The sequence below is a fragment of the Macrobrachium nipponense genome, chromosome 18 (genome assembly GCF_015104395.2).
Source record: "Macrobrachium nipponense isolate FS-2020 chromosome 18, ASM1510439v2, whole genome shotgun sequence".
Classification (NCBI taxonomy): domain Eukaryota; kingdom Metazoa; phylum Arthropoda; class Malacostraca; order Decapoda; family Palaemonidae; genus Macrobrachium; species Macrobrachium nipponense.
The window spans coordinates 80,286,257-80,294,956 of record NC_087211.1 but is presented as its reverse complement, the minus strand read 5'-3'; the positions used below and the strand labels follow the sequence as shown (position 1 = coordinate 80,294,956).

At 46.7% G+C, this 8,700-nt stretch overlaps 1 protein-coding gene across 1 annotated transcript in view; it reads left to right on the top strand.

Moving 5' to 3' along the window:
• Positions 1-432, top strand: part of LOC135197247 (uncharacterized) — an 18,007-nt gene extending 17,575 nt beyond the window's left edge. The window contains exon 7 of the mRNA XM_064224343.1: positions 1-432. This exon is cut by the window's left edge and continues 463 nt beyond it. The gene's annotated coding sequence lies outside the window, so the exon portion shown is untranslated.
• The last annotated feature ends 8,268 nt before the right edge of the window (positions 433-8,700 follow it).

The following is an 8,700-nucleotide window of genomic DNA, read 5'->3' as shown; positions in this document are numbered from 1 at the left end:
CTAGGAATTTTATTTGGCTTCTATTGTATTCTTATTGGTATTAGGATGAATAAAAAAAGATTATTGGCAAAAGTATGTTTTATTTTGAGTGCCCTACTAAAAATGTTACACATATGGATTTCTGTAGCATCTGAACTGAAACACTAAAAAAACACAGTTTTTAGTGTTCCCAAATTTTTGTTTTGGTGATAGTGGAATCTTAACTTTCAGGAAATACTTAAAGAGATTAGGCATCCTGCTCACTAAATAACATAAAACTTATTAGGTGATGTTAAATAATGTATAGTGGGATTTTGCATTAGTAAAAATTACATTACCTTAGATACCTACTTCAGTACCAAAGGTTAGATGTTCCCCAATTCTGATTCACCATCTTCGTACTTATATCTACAAAAGACTTATTTTGCCATGCAATTGTAACAGCCAAAAATAGCACGGAAGTCTAGATAAAAGGGATTTTGACGTAAGGAAAAATCTATTTCTGGGCGATTGGTTCGTGTCGCCCAGCGAAATATCCCTTTAATCCATTATTTCTAAGGTAAATGCACTAACACATACCAGAGAATAAATAAAATAAAGAAAAGGTCAGTACTACTGACTCGCTCACCCTCCAAGAGGGTGTCGGTATGAACACTAGGGCGAGTGAGACCACTACCACGAACCACTTACCAATAGAAATCTCCCACTACAAAACCCCCACAAGAGGGGAGCCGACCCACAGAGTGGGCAGCAACTACTACTACTCCATCCCATGCTGCCGACTGCTGCGCCTCTGGTGGCCATCCTGAAGTTAGCAGACAATCTTGAGCGCAGGGGATGGTTAGGGTGGGATTTCGCTGGCGACACGAACCAATCGCCCAGAAATAGATTTTTCCTTACGTCAAAATCCCTTTTCTGGGCTCAGTTCGTGTCGCTGCGCGAAATCGTACCAGAGAATTAGCACAAGATTGTAAAGAAAATAAATAAAGCAATTATAATAATAAACTGAATTTGAACAAACTTAGAAAATAATATAATAAACAAATGTATATGACTTAGTATACAAAACCCGTAACCATTGCAAATGTAGATGTGTCACCCTAGCATAAAAATAAGGGGACCACATCATAGAGATCAGAATATACAAACAATTGTGGGTGACCCTAGCAAAAAAATAAGGGACACCCACTGTAACATCACAAGAGCAGCTAAGACTCAAGGTAGACGTAGATGAACATGGTAGGTATAGACAAACTGTTGAATGAGATAGGTAGAAAGGAGAACTGGATCTTCAACTTAAGATTAAGCAGAGTCGGGGGAAACTATGTTACCCGCCGCAACTGCTGAAAATTTCAGAGCTTCCAAGGACTTTAAGTAATGACGCTTAAATACTGTCGGCGATTTCCATCCAGTATACTTTTTAAATCATCAAAATTCATGTGTTGGAAATAGTTAATTGAGGTGGCAACTGCCCTGACATCATGAGCTTTAGGGAAGGAATCAGGGTTGGCTTGCTTAATAAAGTACAGGATCTGTTGCCTGATACCTTTAATAGATAAAGTACCGCCTTTTTCTCTCTTAAAGAGAGGACCTGACGAGGATGAGGAAGTCCTGGACAGAAAGGCTCATAAGGTCGATACTGGACAAAGAGAAACATCTTGTGGAAGGGGTATAACCTTCCACGGTTCCCACCTCATCAAAGGATCCTCATTCTTTGCTAAAAAGCTACGTTCCGGAGAAAGTAGAACTTCCCCTGTGGGAAGAAATTCTATATGATTCGAATCTCTGGATAACGCCGACAGTTCTGAAATTCTAGCTCCTGAAGCCAAGCTTAATAAAAATAGAGTTTTTCTTAAGAGCATTATAAATGAACATGTCGTATTGTCTGTTTCTGAAGCCAGCTTTAGAACATCATTCAAGAACCACGATACTGACGTAGGCCTCACTGAAGGTCTAAGTCTAGCACAAGCCTTGGGAATAGACGAGAAGTAAGAATCTGTCAAGTCTATGTTGAACCCGAGTTGAAAAATCTTTTTCAAGGCTGACTTGTTTGTCGTAATAGTGCTAGCTGCTAAACCTTTTCAAATAAAGATCTGAAAAAGGATATAGCTGAATTGATTGTCATGATTCTAATATCTGATTCTCTCAGGAAGGTTGCCAACTTTTTGACTGCAGCATCATACTGTCTCAAAGTTGAATCTCTTTTATCAGATTCCAAGAAAAGAATATTTCGTGGATCAATATCTGCATCTTTTTTAGCCGCAAACTTCATGAAGTCCATAAAGTTAGGGTTTTGAGAATTCCTGAGGAAGCGAACACAGTCTTCTTGCGTTTGTACTGACTGGGAGAGCCTGGGATTGGGAATTCGAAGAGGACGAAGACCCAGTTCCAGAATCAGAGGGTACCAATTGCTCTTCGGCCAGTCTGGGGCTACTAGAGCTACTTGACCCTTGAACGTCCTGAGTTTGTTCAGTACCTTCAGGAGAAGATTCACTGGAGGAAAGACATAAATCTTCTCCCAGTTGTTCCAATCTATGGACGGGCGTCCGTGGTCGTAGGCCAGAGGGTCCAGGTTGGGGGCCACATAACATGGGAGTTTGTGGTTCGCTTGAGATGCGAATAGATCTACTTGTAGACCTGGAACCCTCCGGAGAATCCATTGGAACGAACTGTTGTCCAGTGACCATTCCGACTCCAGAGGAACTGAGCGGGATAGAGCATCTGCTATGACGTTTCTCACTCCAGCTATATGGGTGGAGGAGAGGTGCCAACTGAACTTGTCCGCCAGGGAGAAGATGGCTACCATGACATGATTCAGATGTCATGACTTGGAGCCTCCCCTGTTTACGCAATGGACTACCACTGCGCTGTCCAGAACTAGCTTTATGTGGGAGTTCTTTGGCGGACGTAACCTTTTCAGAGTCAAGAACACTGCCATCGCTTCTAGTACGTTTATGTGAAGCCGGCGGAACTGGGGTGACCAAGTTCCTTGAACCTTCTTGAACTGAGAATATCCTCCCCAGCCGCTTAATGAAGCGTCTGTGTGGATGGTAATCCCCGGAGGAGGAAACTGAAGGGGTACTGATATTGACAGGTTCTTCACTTTTGCCCAAGGGCGTAGACGATTCCGTAGAATCTGTGGGACTGATGACAACTTGTCCCTGGATCTGACATTTGCTCGCGAGCGCCAGATTCTGGTTAGGTCTTTCAGTTTGGCTTTCATCAAGATGTTTGTCACTGAGGCAAATTGGAGGGAACCCAGGATTCTTTCCTGGCTTCTTCTTGAAGCAAATTTGTGTTCTAGAAATTGCTTTACTGACTTCGCTATTTCCTTTTTCTTGGGTGATGGAATCGACAGAGTATGGGAGGATAGATTCCATTGAATGCCCAGCCACTGAAAGTTGGACTCCGGAGTGAGTCTTGATTTTGTCCTGTTTATCTTGAACCCAGGTACTCTAGGAACTGGATTACTTTCAGTGTGGCTTTGTGACATTCCTCGACTGTTGGAGCCCAAATCAACCAATCGTCGAGATACGCTACTACCATTATCCCCTGAGACCTCAGTTGTTGGACGACTACTTCCGCCAACTTCGTGAACACCCTGGGTGCCACGTTCAGACCGAAGGGAACTACCTTGAAGGAGAATGCTTGATCTCCTATCTTGAAGCCCAGATAAGGGCGAAAGTGTCTTGCAATAGGGATATGATAGTATGCGTCTGTAAGATCGATAGAGGTGGTGACGGCCCCACGGGGAAGTAAGGTCCGCACCTGCGAGATGGTCAGCATTTTGAACTTGTCGCAGCGAATGGCCAAGTTTAAGCGGGACAAGTCTAAGATTACCCTTCTTTTTTGTGAGCCTTTCTTTGGAACGCTGAATAAGCGACCTTGAAATTTTAATCTGTTGACTCTCGCTATTGCTCCTTTCTGAAGGAGGTCCTCCGCATACTCCGTCATTTCTTTTGATGGAAGTTGAAGGAAAGGTCTGGGTGGAGGGGGATTCGCAACCCAACTCCAACCCAGGCCTTTCGACACAATACTCTGTGCCCACTTGCTGAATCCCCACCGGTGCCGGAAGAGAAACAGCCTCCCTCCTACCTTCGAGCTCTCACTGCTGCTGGGTTGAGTGACCTCCGCGGCCTCCCCGGAAGTGTTTTCCCCTGTTGAGAGACCTTCCTGATCCTCTCTGACGAAAGGATCCCCTACCTCTGCCTCCCCTGTCAAAGCGGTCGTATTGCTGAAAGGCCTGGCCTTCGAACACTTGGTTGAAGGCTGGGGAGACAGCGTAGGAGGTGGAAGGTTGAGGCTGGGGGGAAATCACGTAGATGGGCTGTGATTGAGCCTTGGAAGTAGAGGGTTGGGCTGATTGTACCAACGGAACAGCCGAAACAGCCTGGGTGAAGCGTTGTTGCTTTTTCTGGTAAGGCTGATAACGTTTCGGTTTCCTCTGAGACTTACCTCTTGCTGATTGGTCTTGGCGTCTCTTTGCAGTGAGACCCCAACGATCCTTAAGGCTTTGGTTAAGCCTTGTCGCTTCCGCCTGGACCTCCTTTACCATTGAATCAGGAAAGAGGTCTGCCCCCCAGATGTTGGATGAAAGCAACTTATTCGGCTCATGACGAATAGTTGCTTCCTGGAGGACATGTTTCCGACAGTTAGTTCTGGCTGTAGCGAACTCAAACATGTCAGACTGGACTGTTTGCGTCAGTGACTTGGTGAGAAGCTTAAAGAGCGGCTCAGAGCCGTAAGAAATAGTCGCTACTTCCGTCATTGCCATGGTATTAATGGACCTGGCTAGCCTAGTCTTGGCCTCAAATTCAGCTTGAATGAGGCTGTCCGGAAGCCTAGGCAGCTTCTCACCAAACTGATCCATAGCACAGTCTGGCTTGAGTTTGCCCGCCGAAAAGGTGTTGGGTAAATCTTCCCACAATTCTCCGAGTGAAGGGAGCAAAGGAGATGTGGGGTCTGCTTCCCTTAGCTGTGGCAACGACTCCCCCTTCTGGGCCGCTGGAATAGTGACCGTTGCTAATTTGCTGAGAAAGGGAAGAGGAGTTCCCTCCTCCATCGTAAAAATGGTGAAGGGACTCTTGAAGGCTTGAATTCTCGTATTTGAACAATCCATATCCTCTAAACACCTGAGCCATTCTCTTTGAGCCTGGTCACGTGAGTAGAGGACTGTCTCCTTAGGGACTTTGTCATCTCTAGTCATGGCTGCGTCAGTGAGTCTGGCGTAGCCAATGAACGGTGGTTGGAGACCCTCCGGGTAGAACTCGAAGTCCTCAATCCTTCGAGTACCACACTCCGGAATGGAAATAAGACCGTCCTGGAAAGGGGCGTATGACGCCACCCTCCAGGGGTTATTCATAGAGAACGGAGGCAGAGAGTCATGAGGTAGCGTGGGAGCTGAGCTATTCCGGTGCCGAAAGAAAGCTGGGGGAGTAGCTAGAGGGGCCGTGATTAAGTCCGGCGATGATGTTGTCCTGAGACGTAATCCTGTCGGACAACCGGGAGAACATCTGCTCCATGCTGTTCCTCAGAGAGCCGACCAAGTCTCCCATGTGTTGCAACAGTCCAGCATTGGGATCCAAAACCGGAGCTGCTGCGGAGGTGGATGGGTAACTTGGAACAGGTACCAAGGGGAGAGGAGAAACTGCTGGCTCAGCCGGAGTACGTGGCCTCTCCTTGGAAGACCTGCTCTTTGAGGATTTGGAGCTTGAAACAGAAGCTCTAGACCTCTCTGCTCCGGGGTTTGCAGCCGGAGACTTACGAGACGTTGACGCCGACGAAGTCTTTTTGGACGACGACGACGTCTTTTTGAGGGTTTTTACAACCGTCTGTCCCTTGACCTTAGGTCTTACTGAAGCGTCAGGAGAAGTATAAAGGAGCTCAGCTCTTGTAAAGCCTTGGAAGGAAGCTGGAGAATTAGCAGGAGTAGAAGACCCAGTGGCGCCCAAGGGAAGCCCTTGGGCGTCCAACGTACCTACCTCGACCAACAGGTCGTCAACACCTACCATGGGCTCTATATTTAAATCAAGTGTCGCGACGTCCGACGAGATATCTTGGCCTGGTTCCTTTAACGAAGCGGCGAGCTGTTGATGAATCGCCGCCATAGTCGGGGCTGCCTCTGCCGGGTCGACGTAACCCGTCGACTTGCCGCCGGGAAGATTAGGACAGCCAACCTCTTCTCTAGAATGTAGGGCTGTCCCTTGGCGGCGTTCTTCCCGAATCCGCCGACCCAAGCCCTCAGGGTTGCCAGAGCGGTATGGTATCTCTAACGGCGGGAGCCTGGAAGAGAGGGCGTTCATTAGTTTTAAGTTTAAACTTAAGATTAAAACTTAAGTAATAATAGGCTTAGTCTAAAGACATAGGGGATGTAACATCCAATATAAAAAGAGCTTAAGCTTAAAATAAAAGATTAAAATTAAACTTAAGATCTAAAACATTTATTGGAATTACCGAACGGAGTTGGGAATACTTACCCCGTCTAAGAACTGACTCACGAGATCGTAACATATGGTGCAGGTTTCGTGGAACCAGACCTGCAGATTCCCGTGCGGAGTCGCGCATGGAGCGTGGGACCTGCAGACTTCATGTCCACAGGGGTCCTGGAGCATGGCATTGCATCCTGGATGCTCACAGTTGGTGGTCTGTAAGTGAAAAGATACATGAGTACCCTAAAAGACATCACTTACAGGCTAATAGGCTAATAGAACTCCGCTGCATGCCGGAGCGCGAAAAAATTTTGGGCATAACCCCTCCCTTACCGCTGATAAGGCCTAAAACCCGGAAAGAAAGGTCCGGTGTGACAACGTGGGTAAGGGAGGGATTCGGCTTAGGCTAGCTTAAATTAAACTTATGATAGCTTAAAATAAACACAAAAACACTTAAGCCTAATAGCACTAAGTACCGGAATAATTCCGGTGCGCGGCGGTGTTCGTGTCGCGATATCAGCGAGACGGGATGGTTAGAAAAGACCAACTGTACGCCTGATGTCCGCCCGCAAGGGTGAACTAGCAACCTTCCACGTGATTGACGGAGCTCCGGTAAGATAAAAAGCACCAACAATCCGGGAAGGAGCGAGAGGGCGAAACAGACTCGAGCAAACAACGGGGCAACGGAGTAACAACGGAGGGGGAAGGCCAATCCCCCTACCTAGTCACCCCAGCGCACCATGAAGCAAGAGAACGGTCAAGTCCAGTCCTGGGTCTGTCCAGCCTCCCTTACTCCCTCCGCCTAGGGAGAGAGGGAGACAGGCACGGGTATGTGGAGCGAGCGAGGACAGACCTCCCTCCCCCCGGCTCTATGGTAGAGCGGGAGGAGGGTAGGGTGACTGGACGGGCGCCTGGCTGCTTCGTGATCACATGGTGACCACGGAGCGGTAACATAAGAAAACACATCAAAAAACATAGCCTAGGATAAAGCAACCAACTAATCAGTGAGAAGCTATAGAGAAGCAACCGAACTGATGAGAGGAAGCAATAAACTGGGGACCATGAAATACAGGACCTAGGCTACGTAATATGCCAGACGCCGTAGGCTAACCTAAAATACATAATTACTAAAATTAAATTAAAATAAAGTAAGAAAGTAAATCAGTAGGAGGAAAAATCCAGGAGTGTACGACTAACCCGAAAGAAAGTCTACCACAAAGCTAGCCGGGGCCGATACTAAGAGCTGTGGCTAGGGTCTGGATGGAAGATGCCTACGCAAGGTAAAGAAGACATGCATGCATGACATAAACCAAGTAGGCTGGACCCCTAACATAATATAGATAACTAGCAATAGAGCGTAAGGTAACAAGGGAAGGTTCTAGGTATGGAAGACCAAGAACGAACCCGCCACGAGGCAGAACAATGCCAACATGCTTCCGACCAAGAGCCAGTATTTATACCTAAAAAACGGCAAATACTGACTCAAAGCTGGAAAAAACCCAATAGAAACATTAACGGATTACTTAACTTAGCTGCTGCGATGGCTGAACGCTCCATATCTAGTAAAATCCTTGTAAGGGGCACAAAAACACAAGAGCAAAAAAGGGTACGTGTGTACACAGTGCGCTAACTTAAAAGGATGGCCACCAGAGGCGCAGCAGTCGGCAGCATGGGATGGAGTAGTAGTAGTTGCTGCCCACTCTGTGGGTCGGCTCCCCTCTTGTGGGGGTTTTGTAGTGGGAGATTTCTATTGGTAAGTGGTTCGTGGTAGTGGTCTCACTCGCCCTAGTGTTCATACCGACACCCTCTTGGAGGGTGAGCGAGTCAGTAGTACTGACCTTTTCTTTATTTTATTTATTCTCTGGTATGTGTTAGTGCATTTACCTTAGAAATAATGGATTAAAGGGATATTTCGCGCAGCGACACGAACTGAGCCCAGAAATCACAGTTTAACCACAGCAAAAGAAGGCTATTTATGGAAAAACGAAAACAAACTGCAAACATTGTCCGCTGCAGAGAGGTAAGTAGGTATGTCCCAACAGTCTCCAACATTTCCGTTGAAGCCATACACAGCAGTAAGTATTAATGTCTCTCTCTTTTTCCAGGAGTTCTGGAGGCTTGGGATCTAATCCCTAGCCGGTTGCGGAGGAGGATATTAAGACCTTCCAGCCTAACCCGAGCCACTGGACCACCTTCCTTCTTGGCCCTGAGTTCAGAAAGCATTATTGTTTGGGGCAGTAATTCTTTAATTGTTAATTTTACTTTAAAGCTATTTAAAGTTAGCGAAACGAAT